The sequence below is a fragment of the Cebus imitator genome, unplaced genomic scaffold, assembly GCF_001604975.1.
Source record: "Cebus imitator isolate Cc_AM_T3 unplaced genomic scaffold, Cebus_imitator-1.0 Scaffold25, whole genome shotgun sequence".
Lineage (NCBI taxonomy): Eukaryota > Metazoa > Chordata > Mammalia > Primates > Cebidae > Cebus > Cebus imitator.
The window spans coordinates 3,172,531-3,194,970 of record NW_016107340.1 but is presented as its reverse complement, the minus strand read 5'-3'; the positions used below and the strand labels follow the sequence as shown (position 1 = coordinate 3,194,970).

Sequence of the window (22,440 nt, the reverse complement as noted above, 5' to 3'; positions counted from 1 at the left end):
AAAACTGTAATGCTTCAGTGACCAGGGTGGTGTCAAAGTGTTTGCTGAGACAGTCCTCAAGAGATTTTTTTTCACCCCAAGTGGTCTCTTGAATGTGCTAACAAACCCCACATTCATCAAATTTCTTATGAAAAGTAGAAAATGTTGCAAAACATGCTGAAGGTAACCTGTACTGATATTAAACAGCTACTACTATTTTTTCTACTCTGAGGTATAAATTAGAGAACAACTGAGAAGAGCTGATTGCTTAATAAAATAATTACCATTTTCAGAGCTGACCCAATTTTCATGAATAAAATTTTTAAAAACCAGGCTGGGCACAGTGGCTCATGCCTATAATCCCAGCACTTTGGAAGGTTGAGGCAAGTGGATCACTTGAGGTTGGGAGTTCGAGACCAGCCTGACCAACATGAAAAGACCTCGTCTCTACTAAAAATACAAAATTAGCCAGGCATGGTGGCAGATGCCTGTAATCCCAGCTACTCAGGAGGCTGAGGCAGGAGAATCACTTGAACCTAGAAGATGGAGGTTGCTGTGAGCCGAGACTGCACTCCAGCCTGGACAACAAGAGCAAACCTCTCTCAAAAACAAAAACAAAACCAAAAATTTAAATCTAATTATGTGAGCAAAAAAAAAAAATTGAAAAAAATTAATTTATCATGTCTGTAAATGGTCATGGCAGTAACTATTTTACAGCTTATTCTCTCTTCTCTAATAAATACACACTATGAGAGTTCATGTTTCTGGTTTTCTGAGGTAGCCACTTAATGACTAGCAATTTAAATTCATTAATATCACAGCTGAATTCATTGCAACTTCCCTACCAAAGCCCTAGAATCATTTTTATATTGCTGTAATCCGACAGCATTAAAGAAAAAAACATGAATTTTTTATAATTTCTCTTCTATTACAGCTTTATAGCATGATTTTCAAGTCTCTAATGTAGCTACTCTCAAATGCACTTTATAGGAACAATCAGACAATTTTCCTTTTGGGCAGCAGAAGGCTCCATCTAGAGCATTCCCTTACTTCTAATTCTTCAACCTGTCCTTCCTTCTTCTTAATATTTCTGCAGGCAGTCTGCAGAACACCTGGCCGGGTGCAGTGGCTCACACCTATAATCCCAACACTTTGGGAGGCTAAGGCTGCTGGATCACCTAAGGTCAGGAGTTTGAGATCAGCCTGGCCAACATGGCAAAACCCAATCTCTTCAAAAAATACAAAAATTAGCTGGGTGTAGTGGTGTGTGCCTATAATTTCAGCTACTAGGGAGGCTGAGGCACGAGAATCACTTGAACCTAGGAGGTGGAGGTTGAGGTCAGCTGAGATCTGGCCATTGCACTCTAGCTTGGGCAACAGAATGAGATTCTATCTAAAAAAAAAAAAATAAATAAAGGCGGCTGGTAGAATGTAGAATGGAAAGCTTGTGGAGGTTGTGATGATCAGCAATAATGTATATAGATTACATAATATCCAGTGTAAAACATATGCTCAATCACTATTATTATTATTGATCCTTCCAACAGGCTTAGAAGTTAGGTAGTACAGCTGTCTTAACAGAATTAAACTACAAAGATTAATTCCTTTCACATTACACTCCACAAGCAAGAATTTTTTAAATTTTTATTTATATATTTATTTTATTTATTTATTTATTTATTTATTTATTTTTGAGACAGAGGCTTGCTCTGTCACCCAGGCTGGAATGCTGTGGTGTGATCTTGGCTTACTGCCATTTCTACCTCCCAAGCTCAAGCAATTCTCCTGCCTCAGCCTCCCAAGTAACTGGGATTACAGGTACCTACCACCATATCCAGCTAATTTCTGTATTTTTAGTAGAGATGGAGTTTCACCATGTTAACCAGGCTGGCCTCGAACACCTGCCTCGGCCTCCCAAAGTGCTGGGATTACAGGTGTGAGCCACTGCATCCAGCCTATTTATTTATTTTAGGGAAAAGGTCCTGCTCTGTCACACAGGCTGGAGTGCAGTGGCATGATCATAGCTCACTACAGCCTCAAATTCCAGGGCTAAAGTGATCCACTTGCCTCAGCCTCCCAAATAGTGGGGACTACAGGCATGCACCACCACACCTGGCTAAGCTTAAATTTTTATTTACAAGCCATTTACTTACAGGAATCGCAAAACAACTTCAATTTTTTTTTTTGAGATGAAGTTTCGCTCTTGTCACCCAGGTTGGAGTGCAGTGGCGCAATCTCAGCTCACTGCAATCTCTGCTTCCGGGTTCAAGTGATTCTCCTGCCTCAGCCTCCTGAATAGTAGAGATTACAGGCATGCACCATCATGCCTGGCTAATTTTGTATTTTTAGTAGAGATGGGGTTTCACCATGTTGGCCATGATTGGTCTCTAACTACTGACCTCAGGTGATCTGTCCACCTCAGCCTCCCAAAGTGCTGGGATTACAGGCGTGAGCCATCACACCCGGCCTCAACATCAATTTGTTTACAATATAGGCAGGCAGGATAGGAAAGGGAATTAGGTATGAGACAGACTTATAATCTTTCCTATTCTAGTCAGAATTGAAGACTTTGTCTGCCATCTACAAAATGAGTCCATCAGACCTAAATGTTATGCAAAGATATTCTTTGTCATAAGTTTTATTATCTTCTCCTTAAGGGAGATAATAGAACCTTTCTTTCAGTGTCTTGCTCCACAGGCGGAAGAGCACCTCCTGAAGATGTGCAGCCCATGCTTGAGTAGGTGGTGAAAGCAGTTATCATGACGCAGAGGATGGTTCCGGTTTGACTTCGGCTGCTGCATTCCTGCTCTCTGGATAGTGCGAGAAGAGTGCTCTGTATCAGTGACTCACAGCAAGACAGGAAATCTCAAGCAGGTCCACCCTTCCTTCCTGCCCTCCAAAGAGCTGAGTTGCAGAACCACAGGCCACAACTACCCTAGAGTCTTGGTGAGAGGGGCTGGAGCCAAGAGTCAGAGACAGAGCAACTGCAATCGAATCTTGAAACATATTCACGTCAGGGCCCTGCTGCAACGAAAATAGGCTCTCTTTTTTCTAGAGGATATTTTTTCTGTTGAGATTTCTCTTTTCATCTTTACTCAGTATCTCCCTGGCTTATGCTGGCCTTTGTATTGTTTTTAAAAATGAAAACAACTGACTTGACATAATTCACTTGATTAGACTTCATTTATACCAAGTTTAAAAAGCATGCAAGAAATGACATCAGTCATTATCAAGCAATGCCTCCAAATGGCAAGAGGGCAGAAAGTAAAATGTAATTGCATTTACAGGCGAATTTAAAATGTAGTGTAAAATTCCTTCAACTCATGTTCTTGACGTGAGCAGCAATGATGATAATAATAAAGGCTAACAATTACCCCAAGTACTGATCTAAACGCTTTTGCAGTTTAAGTCACTTAAGGGTTACAACTACTCTTTGAGATCTATACATTATTATTGCTACCATTTTACAGATGAGGAAGCTATCAAAGTGAATGAAAGCCTCATCAGATTTCCCAAAATTGTTTTAAACCTCATAAATAGTAAACAAATAAAGGCCAAATATATAAAGTACATTTATATGTGTGTGTGAGTAATCAATAAATCTGCTGCTGTAAGAGTCAAAAAAGTAAATGATATAAAATGATGATTTATATATTTCCTGCATTTGGCCAGGTTCAGTAATCTATTTCCAATTCATTCAAAAATTAAAAAAAAAAATCCCTGCTAAAAATCAAAAGTCAAAACTCTTCAATGAGCTGTTTACAACAGACCAAATATGTCAGTAGCTTTTGACAAGTCCAATTCATTATATTCCTACAAGGTAGAAATGTCAAAAAAAAAAAAAATAGCAGAAGTCTGAATTTCTGTGTGTGAATCAACAAACTAGGTCTCAGACTGAAAAATAATTTCTTGGGAGGGTGTGTATGTGTGTGCATGTGTGCGTGTGTGTGTATGTGTGTAGAAAGAGAGCAAAACTATCTTTCAATTCTCACCTTGTTTTCCTGCTCTCCCCAAACTCAACCCAAACCTTGTATTCCAGCCAAACCAATATACTTGTATTGTTCTTGTTCACTGTCTCAGGTGTTTGAATATGGTGCTGTTTCTCTGTCTAAAAAGCCATCCTCTGTCCCCACAGCATTCCACCTAGCAGGTACCTGCAAATCCTCCAGCATTTAGAATTCTTCTATCCATCTGTTCATGTACTCCGGAAGTACGCATTGAATATCTATTATGCGAGTAGGAGAGAACAAGGTTACTGTTCTGATGGGGCATGCATTCTAGTGCAGAGAGAGATACAAAGTTAAGAAAGAGAAAAGAAAAATGGAGGAGGTATGGAAAGAGGGAAGGAAGGAAGGAAGGGAGGGAGGAAGGGGCAAGGGGGAAAGGGAGAAGGAAAGAAGGAAGGAAAAAAGGAAGGAAGGAAGGAGAGAAGGAGGAAAGGAGGGGGGAAGGAGGGAAGGAAAGAGGAAGGAAAGAAGGAAGGAAGAGAGGGATATAGGAAAAGAAAGACACTAACAAATCATGGCTAATGATAAGCAGAGTCAAATGACTTCCAGTGACTGAGTGGTTACTTACATCAGGTATCAGGAATCTAGCCACCTAAGTTGAGTTCTGAATGACAAGAAGAAGCTAATCATACAGTGATAGGAGGAATAGCATTTTGGCAACAGGAACCAGAGAGCAAGCTAGAGTTCCCAAAGAACTGAAAGGAGCCAGCATGATTGAATTACAGTCAGGGGCCAGATCCCACTGGCTTCATAAGACCAGTAAGAAATTTAAATTGAAAGTTTAAAGTGGAGGATTGATATAATCTAATCTATCACTCTGGCTGTTGAGAGCACACAATGTCAAGGAGTCAAGCGTAGAAGGGGAAATATGAGTTAGAATACAGGTGCATGAGTCAAGCCAATTCTTTCTTCTCTGTGCTCACACATTTTGTAAATACTCAATATTAACATTAACATGTTCTTTAAAAACTGGTTTATTTTATTTCATTTTATTTAAAAACTGGTTTTCTTTCCTTGTACTTAGATAATAAGATCCTCACAAGCAGGCCTGAATCATCACGTGCAATAAACATTTCCGGCATGAATAAATCAACAACACAATTACTAAATAAAACAAGATCTGTCCCAGAGAAAGTTTAAAGCCTCTGAAGACAACAGACATCCGTTTGAATAACCACATAACAAAGAGAATCATTTACATTGCAGAACACAGAGAAAGAATTATACTTGAGGGCCGAGGAGGGAGAAAGCATATTACTCAAATAAAGATGTGATACTGAATTAGAATATTATGGTCCGATGTTCTTTAACACAGTACAGTGTTAAAACAAAGTGGCAGGAGTTGGACAGAGAACAGATTGAGATGTCTTCCACTTCTGATGTTTCACAGTTTCAGTTTATGGTTGTATTTACACTCAAGAATTCTGGGTCAAGATGAAATTCAAAGGAATCTACTGGGGAAGTTATTTATCTCTGCTGAACCACTAAATAAAGAGTAAACAAGAGTGTCAGATCACTTTTGATTTGTCAAATTTCAGCAAAACCCTGACCATGGGATAAAGTGCTCACATTCTAGATGTTTCTTCTTGAAATTATAAAAAGATCAGTCATGAGGAAGAGTGAACTTTGTGTTTAGTGTACTCCCTTCATTCTATTCTGTACTTCTCTCTCCTTAGGGGTTGCCCTGTCTCTACTCAAACATTCAGGGACCTTAAATTGTACAAATGATAATCAAGGTGCTTTCTACTCAATTCCCTTCCTTCTTGCTTTGCTCCCCCTTCCCCAGCCTACTTCAGCTAGCTACATACATCAGGTAGCCTCTGCTTCACAACAAAATGTTACAAATCTTTGGGACTTAAGACAGCCACTTACTATTTCTCACAGTTTGGTGGTGATTGTGCTTCTGGATGAGGCCAGCAATTTGAAGTTGAATGATCTAAAGTGGCCTCCCTCTCACATCTGGGTCTACAGCTAGGAAAACTGGTATGTTTAAGGTTTTTCTTCATATGCTCGCTTATCCTCAAAGAGTCTTTTACATGGTGGCAAAAACATTCTCAGCAGCAGGAGGAGGTAAACCCTATATGCAAGCCCCTTTCAAGCCTCTGCACATTTTTTTTCCAGATACTGTGTCTGTCCAGCTTGTTGCCCAGGCTGGCTTCAAGCTCCTGGGCTCAAGGGATGTTCCCGCCTCAGCCTCCTAAGTAGCTGGGACTACCGGTATGCATCACCATGTCCAGTCTGCACCATATTTTTCAATGTTCCATTGGCCAAAGCAAGTTACCCAGCCAAGCCCAGGATTAAAGGATAAGAAATAAACTCAACCTTTGATAGGTGGCCTGGCAAAAATCCCACTGCAAAGGGATATAAGTAATTTGTGACCATACTTATATCCCTGTATGCAATCCCACTCATACCCATTGTGAGGGTTATAAGTAATTTGTGACCATTTTGTGATCTATTACACTATCATTTTGAGAAAATTCATCAAGTTAATTCACAATAAGGTGATAAGGACTCCTAAGAAAGTGCTTTGCTTCTTAATACGGCAAAATATCTCACCTCAAGAGAACTGAGCTTCAGAGTCAGAATTGCAGGCCCAGTGCAAATTAGAAAAAGTTGCTCTTCTGCAAAGAACTCGTGCAAGAATTCTAGTCCTGATCGTTAAGAAGCCACCTATTTGAATACCGATTCCACACACTTTCCCTCTATCCCCAACCCTTAGAAAGTTTCATTACTGTGTGCTTGAAAGGCATGATTTGACTCACAGAAGACAGTGTAGACTCTACCAAATACCTAGTATGTATACTGCTCAAGAAATACTGGTTCAATTAGTTAATTCATGTGTTTCTTTGCATGTGTGTGTGTGTGTGTGCGTCTATGAGTATATGAGTGTACTGAGAGAAAGAAAGGGAGGGTGAGCATGCACAAATACCAGCTCCATTCCAAATGCTGCCATAGGGAGTCAAAAGGCATCATGGCAGAGGGGAATTGGCATGGGTTTTAAAGTCAGATGAACATACTACCTTTGTAACCTTGGGTAAATTATTTAATGTCTCTGAGCCTTAATGTCCTCATCTATAAAATCGGCATAATACCTTTGCTATACTTTTGCTACAGGGTCATTATGAAAAATCAATCGAATGATATACACAGAACACCTATAACAACACATGACTCATTATAGACTTCTGGTAATTAGCAGGAAGCAGGAGTCAAGCCTAGATTCCCATACAAATTTCATTCTTCTCTCTCTCCTTCTTTTAGCTTTAGTGCTGCTTTCCTTCGGTTGTCTGCCTCCTTCTACCTACCAGCCCTACCTAGACCTGTCCAATTAGAGAAATAAGCATGGATGGAGATGGGGGCAGAGGGAGTGTTTTTTAGATGGAACCTGCATCTTTAAGTTCTATCAGTGAGAGCTTCTTCTACAGCAGTCTTAGATCTTTAAAAGTAAGCCTCTGACTACTCATTGTTGGTCATTATGCTGCGTAAACTCACAGCCTTAGCAACTGCCTAGACTTGGATTTGGCCTTGGTAAATTTGGCACTCAGAAATTATGGGCCGGGCGCGGTGGCTCAAGCCTGTAATCCCAGCACTTTGGGAGGCCAAGGCGGATGGATCACGAGGTCAAGAGATCGAGACCAACCTGGTCAACATGGTGAAACCCCGTCTCTACTAAAAATACAAAAAAATTAGCTGGGCATGGTGGTGCGTGCCTGTAATCCCAGCTACTCAGGAGGCTGAGGCAGGAGAATTGCCTGAACCCAGGAGGCGGAGGTTGCGGTGAGCCGAGATCGCGCCATTGCACTCCAGCCTGGGTAACAAGAGCGAAACTCCGTCCCAAAAAAAAAAAAAAAAAAAAAAAGAAATTATGGGTAAATTTTAATTAACTGTTACAGACAGAACACCATGACTTTCCTTCTTGGACCCTCAACCTCACATTCTGATGAAATGCTGATTTTAAATATATGCATATAAAAGAGAATAAGTTCATAATAAATCCCAGGATTAAGGAATTACAGATTTCTATATATTTCTCCAAGATAGTTGCAGGATGGGATCACAGACTGCCTGGATGCAAATGTCAGCTCTGCTGGTTATAACCTGTATGACTTTGAGCAACTGTGTTTCCTCATTATAAAATGAGGATAATTATAGGACGGTTGACCCTTAAACAACATGCATTTGAACTGCATGGGTCCACTTTCATGTGGATTGATTTTCAACAAAGGTAGATCAAAAATACAGTATTTGTGGAATGCGAAACTGGCCTACAATAAAGGCTTTTTGTATATGCCATTTCCTGAGGGACCAATTTGCCAAACTTGAGTATGCACAGATTTTGGCAGACGTGGGGTTCCTGGAACCAATTCCCTGTATATACATAGAGTCGACTGTAGCTACCTCATAGGGTTTCTGTGATAATTGGCCAAGTTAATCACAATATAAGCACTTAGGACAATTCCTAGAATGCTGCTTAATAAAAGTTAGATTTTGTTGTTATAAATTGAAGCCAGAGAATCCACAGCCAAGAAATTAAACAGAAGAAAGTTGCAAGTTCAAAGCTTGAAACTGGCAAGAATGCCAGGGGAAAGTGAGACAGAAATCAAGGGTACGGGTTTCACGCTTACAGTAAAGCTGTGCAAGTCCACCTTCACCCCATTCTGTACTCCCTCATCTACACACAAAGGTGATGTATACCCTTGTTTAAACTAAAACCAAAATCGTATTCTCTAAAGAAGTCAAACAACCTGCCTATAAAGGGCCAAGACCCCTGTTATGGGTACTTGGCCCATAATTGGTGCCTCTCTGTTTTAGTTGACTAAGCAATTTAGCATAAAGAGATCACCAAACAATACACAATTTTTTAAAAATGTACACCTAGTCACCTTTTTCCATGTCAAAACATAAAGCCTAAAAACTTTGTGAGAAAAGAAACAAATTATCTCTAAAGAGATCAGAATCTGACTGGTGCCAATCCCTTCCCAGCAAAATTGGTTGCTAGAGGATCATAGAAAATGCTTTAATCGTTCTGAGGGAAAGTTCTCTTGAAACTAGAATTATGGACAGATGAATTTATTTTCTTAACTCCCAGGCATACTTTCTGAGAAAAACAATTATTTGAGGATGTACCAGAGGAAAAATTAAAAGTACCCAAGACAAAGAAGATCATGGCAGCCGATAAAAAAGTAAACTTGACCTAGAAATCTAGGAAAAATATTATTGGATGAGAGCTGTCCAGCAAGCGTAGAAAATCCACAGTCCAAACAGTAATAAGAAATCAAAGGGCTTTGAAGAATAAGTTGCAAATAGAAATATTCAAGTAGGAAATATTCTTATTACAAACTGGATAATCTTTGACAAGATGAAAGCTAGAGGCATATTATAATTCTGCCCACAAAAAAAGTGAATTAGAAATTCAAATTCTTGAAAAGATGTGTAAAGAAATCATGGTATAAATATTTAAAAAACCCATAATGTTGTGTAATATTTACATAAATTGAAGAAGAGAATCCATTTGACCTTGACACTTCAACTAGTACAGGTTTTATATATATATATACACATACATATATATATACTTTAAGTTCTAGGATACAGGCGTAGAACGTTGCAGGTTTGTTACATAAGCATACACTTGCCATGGTGGTTTGCTGCATCCATCAACCCATCATCTACATTAGGTATTTCTTCTAATTCTATCCCTCCCCTAGCCCACTACCCCCATCCCCCTGCTATACCTCATCTAGCCCCCCACCCCACAACAGGCCCCAGTGTGTGATGTTCCCCTCCCTGTGTCCATGTGTGAACATGCGATATTTGGTTTTCTGTTCTTGTGTCAGTTTGCTGAGAATGATGGTTTCCAGTTTCATCCATGTCCCTGCAAAGGACATAAACTCAGCCTTTTTATGGCTGCATATTATTCCATGGTGTATATGTGTGACATTTTCTTTATCCAGTATATCATTGATGGGCATTTGGGTTGGTTCCAAGTATTTGCTATTGTGAACAGTGCCGCAGTAAACATACGTGTGCATGTGTCTTTATAACAGAATGATTTATAATCCTTTGGGTTTATACCCAGTAATGAGATTGCTGGGTCAAATGGTATTTCTAGATCTAGATCCCCGAGGAATCTCCACACTGTCTTCCACAATGGTTGAACTAATTTACACTCCCACCAACAGTGTAAAAGCATTCCTGTTTCTCCACATCCTCTCTAGCATCTGTTGTCTCCTGACATTTTTAATGATCGCCATTCTAACTGGTATCTCAATGTGGTTTTGATTTGCATTTCTCTAGTGACAAGTGATGGTGAGCTCTTTTTCATATGTTTGTTGGCTGCATAAATGTCTTCTTTTGAAAAGCGTCTGTTCATATCCTTCACCCACTTTTTGATGGAGTTATTTTTTTCTTGTAAATTTGTTTAAGTTCTTGTTAGATTCTGGATATTAGCCCTTTGTCAGATGGGTAGATTGCAAAAGTTTTTTCCTATTTTGCTGGTTGCCAGTTCACTCTAATGATAGTTTCTTTTGCTGTGCAGAATCTCTGAAGTTTAATTAGATCCCATTTGTCTATTTTGTCTTTTGTTGACATTGCTTTTGGTGTTTTAGTCATGAAGTCCTTGCCCATGCCTATGTCCTGAATGGTATTGCCTAGGTTTTCTTCTCGGGTTTTTATGGTGTTAGGTCTTACATTTAAATCTTAAATCCATCTGGAGTTAATTTTTTTATAAGGTGTAAGGAAGGGATCCAATTTCAGCTTTCTGCATATGGCTAGCCAGTTTTCCCTGTGCCATTTATTAAATAGGGAATTCTTTCCCCATTGCTTGTTTTTTTCAGGTTTGTCAAAGATCAGATGGTTGTAGATGCGTGGCACTACTTCTGAGGCCACTGTTCTGTTCCATTGGTCTATATCTCTGTTTTGGTACCAGAAATTCTGGGTTGAAAATTCTTTTCTTTAAGGATGTTGAATTCTGAGTTGAAAATTCTTTTTTTTAATGCTTATTTGATTACTGTAGCCTTGCATTATAGTTTGAAGTCAGGTAGCATGATGCTTCCAGCTTCACTTTGTTTTTTTGTTTTGTTTTGTTTTTTGTTTGTTTTTGCTTAGGATTGTTTTGTTTATGTGGGTTCTTTTTGGGTTCCATATGAAACTTAAGGTGGTTATTTCGAATTATGTGAAGTCAATGGTAGCTTGATGGGGATAGCACTGAATCTATAAATTCTTTGGGCAGTATGGCCATTTTCACAATATTGTTTTTCCATCTGTGTCCTCTCTTATTTCCTTGAGCAGTGGTTTGTAATTCTCCTTGAAGAGGTCCTTCACATCCCTTGTTAGTTGCATTCCTAAGTATTTGTAGCAATTGTGAATGGTAGTTCACTCATGATTTGGCTCTCTGTTTGTCTGTTATGGGTGTATAGGAATGCTTGTGATTTTTGCCCACTGATTTTATATCCTGAGGCTTTGCTGAAGTTGCTTATCAGCTTACGGAGATTTTGGGCTGAGGCCATGGGGTCTTCAAATATACAATCATGTCGTCTGCAAATAGAGACAATTTAACTTCCTCTTTTCCTAACTGAATACTCTTTCTTTTTCTTGCCTGATTGCCCTGGCCAGAACTTCCAGTACTATGTTGAACAGGAGTGGTGAGAGAGGGCATCCTTGTCTTGTGCTGATTTTCAAAGGGAATGCTTCTGGTTTTTGCCATTCAGTATGATATTGGCTGTAGGTTTGTCATAAATAGTTCTTATTATTTTGAGATACGTTCCATCAATCCCTAGTTGATTGTGAGTTTTTAACATAAAGGGCTGCTGAATTTTGGTGAAGGCCTTCTCTGCATCTATTGAGATAATCATGTGGTTTTTGTCTTTGGTTCTGTTTATGTGATGGATTATGTTTATTGATTTGCATATGTTGAACTAGCCTTGCATCCCAGGGATGAAGCCAACTAGATTGTGATGCATAAGCTTTTTGATGTGCTATTGTATTTGGTTTGCCAGTATTTTATTGAGGATTTTCACATGGATGATCATCATGGATATTGACCTGAAACTTTCTTTTTTAGTTGTGTCTCTGCTAGGTTTTCGTATCGGGATGATGTTGGTCTCATAAAATGAGTTAAGGGGAATTTCCTTTTTCTATAATTTGGAATAGTTTCAGAAGGAATGGTACCAGCTCCTCTTTGTACCTCTGGTAGAATTTGGCTGTGAACCCGTCTGGTCCTGGACTTTTTTTGGTTATAGGCTATTAATTGCTGCCTCAATTTCAGACCTTGTTACTGATCTATTCAGGGATTCAACTTCTTCTTGGTTTAGTCTTGGGAGAGTGCAAGTGTCCAGGAATTTATCAATTTCTTCTAGATTTACTGGCTTATTTGCATAGAGGTGTTTATAGTATTCTCTGATGGTAGTTTGTATTTCTGTGGGATCAGTGGTGATATCACCTTTATCATTTTTTATTGCATCTATTTGATTCTTCTCTCTTTTCTTCTTTATTAGTCTTGCTAGTGGTCTATTGTGTTGATCTTTTCAAAAAACCAGTTCCTGGATTCATTGATTTTTTGAAGGGCTTTTTTGTATCTCTGTCTCCTTCAGTTCTACTCTGATCTTAGTTATTTCTTGTCTTCTGCTAGCTTTTGAATTTTTTGATTTTGCTCCTCTAGTTCTTTTAATGGTGATATTAAGGTGTCAATTTTAGATCTTTCCTCATTTCTTTTGTGGGCATTTAGTGCTATAAATTTCCCTCTACACACCTTTTAAAATGTCTCCCAGAGATTCTGGTATGTTGTATCTTCATTCTCATTGGTTTAAAAAAACATCTTTATTTCTGCCTTCATTTCATTATTTATTCAGTAGTCATTCAGGAGCAAGTTGTTCAGTTTCCATGTAGTTGTGAAGTTTTTAGTGAGTTTCTTAATCCTGAGTTCTAATTTGATTGCACTGTGGTCTGAGAGACTGTTTGTTATGATTTCCATTCTTTTGCATTTGCTGAGGAGTGTTTTACTTCTAATTATGTGGTCAATTTTAGAATAAGTGTGATGTGGTGATGAGAAGAGTGTATATTCTGTGGATTTTGGGGTGAAGAGTTCTGAAGATGTCTATTAGTCTGCTTGGTCCAGATCTGAGTTCAAGTCCTGGATATCCTTGTTAATTTTCTGTCTCATTGATCTAATATTGACAGTGGGGTGTTAAAGTCTTCCACTATTATTGTGTGGGAGTTTAAGTCTCTTTGTAGGTCGTTAAGAACTTGCTTAGCAGTTGCTTATCCGTAAAGGATTTTACTTCTCCTTTGCTTATGAAGCTTAGTTTGGATGGATATGAAATTCTGGGTTGAAAATTCTTTTTTTTTTTTGAGATGGAGTCTCACACTGTCACCCAAGCTATAGTGAAATGGCACGATCTTGGCTCACTGCAATCTCTGCCTCCTGGGTTCAAGCAATTATCTGCCTAAGCCTCCCAAGTAGCTGGGACTACAGGCATGCACCACCATGCCCAGCTAATTTTTTTGTATTTTTAGTAGAGACAGGATTTCACCATGTTGGCCAGGATGGTCTCAAGCTCCTGACCTTGTGGTCCACCTGCCTCAGCCTCCCAAAGTGCTGGGATTACAGGCATGAGCCACTGCACCCAGTTCCCAAAAATTCTTCTCTTTAAGGATGCTGAATATTGGTCCCCACTCTCTTCTGACTTGTAGGGTTTCTGCCAAGAGATCCACTGTGAGTCTGATGGGCTTCCCTTTGTGGGTTACCAACCTTTCTCTCTGGCTGCCCTTAGCATTTTTTCCTTAATGAGTACAGGTTTATTAACACACAGTTATATATCTCCTTCTTTATGGGTCCAATCATGCTACTTATGCCTTATAATATTCACATTATAATAGTGCAAAATCTTTTTACTTAAAAAAGTACATTAATCAACCTATTGGCAAAGAACAGAATAATCAGCCATTGAGAACAGAACCCAACTGACAGAAATATTGACAATGTAAAAAGTTGGGAAATGCACATAGAAGAGAGACAGGAGGAGTATGTCGGGCATTAGTTTTCTTGTTTTACGGGATGATGAATCCAGATTTCTGAGTTGATAGATCAAGAAACAAATATTAATTTGTTTAAACACATAAAGGTAGCCAGGCCTCAACTAAATACTATTTTAAAGGGGCCCCAAAAAAAGTCAGAGGCTGGGTGCGGTGGCTCTGCCTGTAATCCCAGCACTTTGGGAGGCCAAGGCCGGTGAATCACCTGAGGTCTGGAATTCAAGACCAGCCTGAACAATATGGTGAAACACCATCTCTACTAAAAATACAAAAATTAGCCTGGTATGGTGGTGCATGCCTGAAGTTCCAGCTATTCAGGAGGCTGAGACAGAAGAATTGCTTGAACCCAGAAGCGGAGGTTGCAGTGAGCCAAGATACTATCACTGCACTCCAGCCTGGGTGACAGAGCAAGACTCTGTCTCAAAAAAAAAAAAAAGACATAAAGGTAAGTAATCTCTCAGTGCCTCAGTTTTGTTTTTTGAAAAATGAAGTTGATGATATATGCCCTACTTATGTCACAGCAGCTTTGCTAGAATGTCAAATCATATTAAAGTCACGGAAACACTTGAGGAAATAAAAGTAGCACTGGAATATAAAGTGATTTTACCATCAAAGTGTCTAGCTTCCATAGAAGTCTGACCATCTGCTTATGCATCCTAACCATAAATCACCAAAGGAAATTTAACATATATAGCTATTTTCATTAGCTCTTATGGTTTTCATCCCATGTGGCATTGTAGGTCTTTAAAGTTGAAAGGACTCAAAGATTTTTGAGTTCATCTTTCTTATTTCACAGGTGAAGAAACTGAGTCCACAGAAGTCAAGTGACTTGGCAAAGTCAAACAGCTCTTAAATGACAGAGATGAGCAAGGCACTACATATCCTGAATCCTAGGGCAATGCTTTTCTATTACATGGACAAATGAGGGGTGGGTGGGGGTAAAGTCCAGATAATAAATTGAGCCTACATGACTTCACAAAGAAAGTTAGAAAGTTAGGATAAATAAATACATTCCTAACTTGCATAGGTTTATTCCATAACTTGTATGAATAAACAGTAATAAATAACTGATTTATTACTTAAAAATCATTCATTTAATTAGCCAGGTGCAGTGGAATGGCCCCTGTAATCCTAGCTACTGGGAAGGCTGAGGCAGGAGAATTGCTTCATGCGAGATGGTGGATGCAGTGAGCCAAGATCACACCACTGTACCTCAACCTGAGCAACAGAGCAAGATACTGTCTAAAAGAAAAAAAAAACGCCGGGTGTGGTGGCTCATGCTTGTAATCCCAGCACTTTGGGAGACCGAAGTGGGTGGATCACCTGAGGTCGGAAGTTTGAGAACAGCCTGACCAACATGGAGAAACCTCGTCTCTACTAAAAATAAAAATTAGCTGGGCATGGTGGTGCATGCCTGTAATCCCAGCTACTCAGGAGGCTGAGGCAGTATACTTGCTTGAACCCCAGGAGGCAGAGGTTGCAGTGAGCCGAGATCTCACCATTGCACTCCAGCCTGGGCAACAAGAGTGAGACTCTGNAAAAAAAAAAAAAAAAAACCAAAGATTAATTCGTTTAATTGTTTTATATGCTAACATACTATTCTCAACGAGATTTAAAGGTTTCTTCCTTTCTTTCTTTCTTTCTTTCTTTCTTTCTTTCTTTCTTTCTTTCTTTCTCTTTCTTTCTTTCTTTCTTTTCTTTCGTCTTGTTTGGACAGCACATAGATTTTAAAGTTCTAATGGGTTGTTCTATATCTCTTAATACCTTTTTGTTTTTCAGAGTAATTAGGCTATATTAAGCATTCACAAAAGTAATTCGGCTGGTTGTCTCCTATTTTTATTTTTGTGTTTGAAGTCATTTCAAACTTACAGAAACATTGCCAGAACAGTACAAAGAACACTTAAATAGAGAAAGTCTTTACTCAGATTTTTCAAGTTTTAGCATTTGCTTTGTCTCATCTATGTCTATTTAAATATATTACACATTTAAAAAATACACATTTTTTTCTAAACTATATGAGTAGGTGCACATATCATGCCTCTTTATCCTTTAATATTTCAGTTTATATTACATAAGAACAAATTTTTTCCCTTAACATGACTACAGTATAATTATTAAATGTATAATTATCAAATATTTTTAAAACTCAGGACATTTAACATTGATAGAATAGTTTGAAGTTCATTTTAATTTCCTTAATTTTTCCCAAAATATTATTTAAAGAATCTTGGTCCAGTTCAGGATACTGCCTAGGATTACATATTGCATTTAGTTGTCCTGTCTCTTTAGACTCATTTAATTTAAAGCAGCTTCTCAATATTTTTTTGTCTTTTGTGCCATTGGCATTTATAATTAATACAGGTCAGTTATTTCATAGATTATATCTATTAAGATTTGGGTTTCTCTGCTGCCTCCTTATGATTAGACAGAGATAATCCATTTTTGGTTGGATTACTACATGAGCGATATTGTGTCTTGCTTGTGTTATCACATAGAGAGGTACTTGGTGTTCCTTTGCTTCTTGTTGATGATATCAGTGTTGATCTACTTGGTTAAGTAAGATGTTTTTCCACTTCTACACTATTTTCCCTCATAATTATTAATTAACTTGTGGAGTTGTATTTTGAGACTGGGTATATAACTTGTTCTTCATCAAAATTCCTTCTGCTAGATCTGGCATTTATTGATCATTCTAGCCAGAATCAGTTACACTGTGATGGGTACAAAATGGTAATTTTCTAACTCTACTTTTATCTATTTGTCTTATCTATCAGTCAACATTTTGCTGTAAAAAACAGCTTTTTCTTCTTCTTTATTTAGTTATTATGAATTTGGACCTGTGAATTGTTATTTCATTTATTTATAATTAATTTCTCCCTCTCACTCTTGCTGAAATTATCCCAGATTTGAATTGGGATACCAGTTGGAATTCATTCAAGCTGGCTTCTGAGTCATTTTGACGCACACTGATCATCGTTTGAGCACTTCCTTACTTTCTGACACACAAAAACCCCAGGCTTATCAGGTACCTTCCCTGCCACAATCTTGAAATTAGCCTTTCTCCATGAAGCTCTAGTTCCTTATTTAGGCTGATTGATTTTTGAAGCTGACATCATGGAGATCAATTGAGTCTTTCTAAAACACAACTTCTCCTTTCAACAGAAAGCAATGTGGAACTGGAAAGGTTTTAAGACTCATCTAAAAAGAAATGTTCTGTGCTAATTTTTAAAAATTACTTTTCCAGGGTTAGGAATTAGATGTGAGAAATGAATCCATGGCAACAAAATGTACTAAAGTATCTATAAAAGAAACATTTCAATTACACATAAAATTAGTCTACAAAAAAAATCAACTCAATTAAAAATTTAGTATTTCAAGTGAGTTGAAAATCATGAATTCACATTATAGTGCAAATGTAGATATAAGTTATATCTTGAAATTATTTAAGAAAGTCAACATGGCTCAAATGGAAAATAGTATATTAATGTAAACTCAAAATATTATTTTAAATATCCAATAAGAAATATGTAATAATTTTTTAAAAGATGAAACTTAAAACCCTTAGTGTCTCGTATATTTAGGGGATAAAATTTTAATTGAATAAATAAGGAGATTTAGGAAAAGGGCAGCCACTTATAGGAATTCAAATAAAAAATATGCACATGATAGGTCATTAATAGAATGCCACATATGCCCCCCCTGTGTAGTGGGCAGCCAACTTCCAATTTAAGTACCATTTCTTTTAAAATTTGACTTTTTCTTTTAAGAGCCAGCCAAGAAAGCAAAAAATAAAGATGAAAGAGCAGTTTATTAAGAAGGCAGGCTGGAGTTCATGTTGTCTTTGCCCAAGAAAAGCAAGCCAGCCTAATCTATTGCATCCCAGAGGTGGCCTTTCATTGTGAAAACAGCTTGTGGCAACACCTCTTCTGCAGCCCTGAGGCAATTAAATATCTACCAATGGACAATCCCCCAATTACTTCTCAAGTGTTTTAAAACCAGCAGCAGAGCATGTTGTAACTCACCATATGTTGTAATTAAATGTAGGAACTCACACTTCCTTGTGGCCATAAAAATTCTGTTTGGGAAGCAAGGATGCAATATCTACAATTGTCACCAACATGAGATCAGGCCGGAATATATAGAAGATGAACCTTGCTTCCCACACTTATATTAATATATACATCCTCATACCAACCCTTAGTTTATTTCAGATTCTGCAGGCTTCTCAGCTACCACATTTGTAACAGTAAGAAACAAATTTAGATCAAAAGAGACCGCAGGGCAAGACAGGAATCCAGGAGCATAACTGGACTAGAGTTTCCAGGTCCTGCTGTTTTCTTTCAAATAATGAAATAAGTGAACATAAAAGAGGAGGCCAGGTTAAAAAACAGAAAGGAAGCTGGGCAAGAAGCAGCAATAAGACACCAGCTAAGAACGATCAAGTTTAGCTGTGCCGGACCTGCTGAGTCTCGATCATTTTGAGGGAGGCTTCCTCCTATTGGTAAAACTTAAAAAAAAAAAAAAAAAAAAAAGCCTTCAGAAAATAATCCCTCCAGTACTCAAGGAGATTGCAGCATACTGGAGTGAAATGTTTCAAGATTCCATTGTAACTGATGGCAATATCCTTCAAACAAATGGTCTCAGCTGGAGGAGTGGAGCAGCCACACATTAACGGGACTTAACTGTGCACAGCACCTGTCCTCAATCATTCCAGGAGAGAGGACACAACTCAGTAGGAAGCTGAAGCTTATAAGAAGAATTATCTGACTTTCCTGCTCAAAAGAGTGGTAATGCTGATAACATAGTAGATAAACTCTAATTAACATTTTGAAAGACAGTGGGGAAGAATTTGCTCAGAGGAAAGTGGTACCCAAAGCTGTGGAAATATTTGGTGTGTGGGAGAGGAAAATGTGGCCACACTGGATATTTGGTGTGTGGGAGAGGAAAACCTGGCCACACTGGGTCATCTCTTACTACATTCCTAGGATGCAACTCCGGAGGCCTGTGGGGAAGCCAGGGTGGCTCAGGATGACAATAGGCACTGTGCTGTAGCCCTGCAATAAGTCTATCCTTCCACAAGCAGAAGGATATCTGCTATCCCTGTAAGGTGGGAAGAAGTGAAGAGAGACACCACACTGACCTTCATGTCATGATCTGGGTGAATAAGCTTGAGAGTCTTCCACTTATTGTTTGACTTGCATTCTCTGAAAAAAAGAGAACAAAGTGGCATTGTCCCATTACTGAGACCATATAACTTGTTTCAGTGTCCTCGTCTCTGTCCCTGCCTCTACTTACATTTATGGTGGGTCCTTGCTGAAGCTTACTAACATCACTATTTCTTATACACTATAACACAATTACAAAATAAAGAGCTACATCCCACACTCCCATCTGCCCTCCTCTCATTGTCGCCCATTCCCCACACCCTTACCTCCATCTTCCCCGACATATGAAACAGACAAGTGATAGAATTCCTTTTATCAAACAACTTGCAGAGTATTACAGAAGGAAGGTCATTTCAGTCCGTTTTCTATATTTTTATAGCTACAATGTAATTATCATTGATGTTCAAAATGAATGTTTGCAGCACTGCAAATTCTGTACCCTGAAGGCCTAAATTATATTCATTATAGTTGTACTGCTATTCATTTTATTGCATTCAAATTTTTTACAATTCATGTGTAACATATTCAGCAGTAGTAATAATGAAATAGAACCCCTCATTCTTCAAGAAAGCTTCCTGAATCAATTATCAGCAGGAACAGGGGAGAACAATAATGGTCTGGGGTTCCTCTGGGAAGGTTGTTTTTACAAACAGGATGGGTGCAGAGCAGCTCTTCTTAACATCTTCGTGGAGATGACATGAAAAGCAAGTCCAGGATTCTTCCTTTGTCTGAATCTTTAATTGAAACACACACACACACACACACACACACACACACACACACACACAAATAATAATTTAGAAAACACCACTCCAAAGGTCAATACACTGTATAATACACTGTATAATTATAAACCTCCATTCTTTCTGGCCTTATTTATTTTTGTGCTCACCCTCATGAGATATGGACAGGTTGAGGAGTGAATCAGGGCATTTGAAAATGTAGATAAGTAAATGGAGGATTCACAAAATACTCCTTTGAAGGTAATGGAAGAGAAATGTAAAGTTACTGATTGCCTGGTTTGGATGATAAATGGAAACTGGATTTAATCACAAAGATAATAACAAGTATTGACATCAGAAAGCAGTGCAAACTTCATGCTAAGCCTAGTGCACAAAGCCATAGACCTGTTGTTTCTTTAAATAAGCTGGGCTATCAATTGTATTAAAACTTTTACTCCCTAGACCTCCAAGCAAATTTATAATCACAAAATGAGTGCAATAATGACTGACTCAGCTTTTACTTTTTCTCTAAATCTCATATATCTACAAGTACATAATGCAAAAGATCCCTTGAACTGTTCTGGAAGTCAGTATATGAATAAGTACACGTTTTTAGCTAATTCAACCAAGCAGACCTTACCATAAAGGAAGCAAATTTAGAATTTTATAGGCAAATGCTTAATTGCTGTTTAAAAGTCAAAAGTAAGATCTTCTTTTCTGTAATTTGCTACTGTTAGAAAAACTATAATGTGATACTCGAAATTTGACAATAGAATTTAAAAGAATGGTTGCAAATGCTAGTTGAGGGGGCTAGAATCACAGCTCATATTCTCATTGCCTGTGGAATCTTCAGAAACTTTCAAAGCAATGTTCTCATGTAACTTATTATTGGTCGCAGAGTTCCTTAAAACATAGTTTTCACACATGGCTGGGACACTTGGTGAAATTGCAATCACCTCTGAAGTGAGATACCTGAAGTCAATAACCAGATTGACTGATCATGCCCTTGCCTGTCTTCATATTTGCAAGCAGGTGTAATGACAGTTGATACCACTTGTGTAGACAGCAATTTTCTGCTAAAAGCTTGCTGCCAAACAAGAGGCTTGTTGCCTTGCTCAGTTACCTCCTTTTCTTTTCTGTGGAAGGGGAAGAAAAGAAATGATTAAAAACTGAATCGTCCTCAGGATGAATAAGCTAAAAGTATTAGGCAACTTAATAATTCACAGAAATAATAGTTCAGTACATAGTACTAGTATAGATTTGAAAAACTTACAAATAAGGTATTGTTGAACATTACTATTTATAAATAGGTATTCAATTTTTCAAAAATTGAGGATTCTTAGGAATTGCATATGCCTTAAAACTACCCAAACCTGCTTTTCAAAGTATGGATTTAATGTAGCCAGTTCTCCAATATTTGTCCTAAAAGCAGCTAGGCAGAAATGTGACATTAAATGTCTCATCTTATTTTTGTTTTAAAGATGTATCCATGTTAAAGTGGTTGTAATACAGAGAACTATGACTATGGATTATTTTTAAATTCTGTTTATTCTCATTTGTGTTTACTAATGGTTCTATCATGTTTATAATGATTTTAACAGATAAAAATAAGTTAATTGCTGGGTGCGGTGGCTCACAACTATAATCCCAGCACTTTGGGAGGCAGAGGCAGGAGAATCACCTGAGGTCAGGACTTCAAGATCACCCTGGCCAACATGGTGAAACCTTGTCTCTATTGAACATACAAAAACGTAGCAGGGTGTGGTTGCAGCATGCACCTATAAAACCAGCTACTCAGGAGACTGAGGCAGGGGAATAGCTTGAACCTGGGAGATGGAGGTTGCAATGAGGTGAAATCAGCACACCGCACTCCAGCCTGGGCGACACGGTGAGACTTACTTTCAAAAATAATAATAAGTTAATAAAAATATACCTGGCCAGCTTCTGTGGCTCCCGCCTGTAATCCCAGCACTTTGGGAAGCCAAGACGAGAGAATCTGTTGAGCCCAGGAATTTGAGACTGGCCTGGGCAACATGGCAAAACTCCATTTATACTAAAAATACAAAAATTAGCTAGGTGTGGTGGTGCACACCTGTAGTCCCAGCTACTTGAGAGGCTGAGGTGGGAGGACCACTAAAGCCTGGGAAATTTTTTTTTTTTTTGAGACAAGAGTCTTTCTCTGTCGCCAGGCTGGAGTGCAGTGGCGTGATCTCGACTCACTGCAACCTCCACCTCCCAGGTTCAAGCGATTCTCAGTCTGAGGAATTTCTAATTTCATGCTTTATGGGAATTCTAATCAGAATTTTAAAACTGGTTTCTGGTGTTTTCTTCAGAGCTCGTTAATTGTTGTCCTAGAAAGGCTTCAACTATCTCTTAGCCCTTTCACTGCTCTATAACTATAGGTGGACACTTCAGCTATTGCAAAAAAAAAAAAGAAGAGAAAAGAAAAGAAATTCCACCCTAAAGGTGATAAGGCTCCATGTGAGGTCACAGAATATTGGACATCCAAGCCAGAATAACTTCATTTACTAG

At 38.3% G+C, this 22,440-nt stretch overlaps 1 long non-coding RNA gene across 1 annotated transcript in view; it reads right to left on the bottom strand.

The window, feature by feature from the left end:
* Positions 1–21,760, bottom strand: part of LOC108300203 — a 34,305-nt gene extending 12,545 nt beyond the window's left edge. Inside the window, exons 1-3 of the long non-coding RNA XR_001823298.2 lie at positions 19,162–21,760; positions 4,134–4,204; positions 2,651–2,789 (exon numbers count right to left, since the gene is read on the bottom strand). This is a non-coding gene — a long non-coding RNA (uncharacterized LOC108300203). The remainder of the gene's footprint in view (positions 1–2,650; positions 2,790–4,133; positions 4,205–19,161) is intronic.
* Between the last annotated feature and the right edge of the window lie 680 nt (positions 21,761–22,440).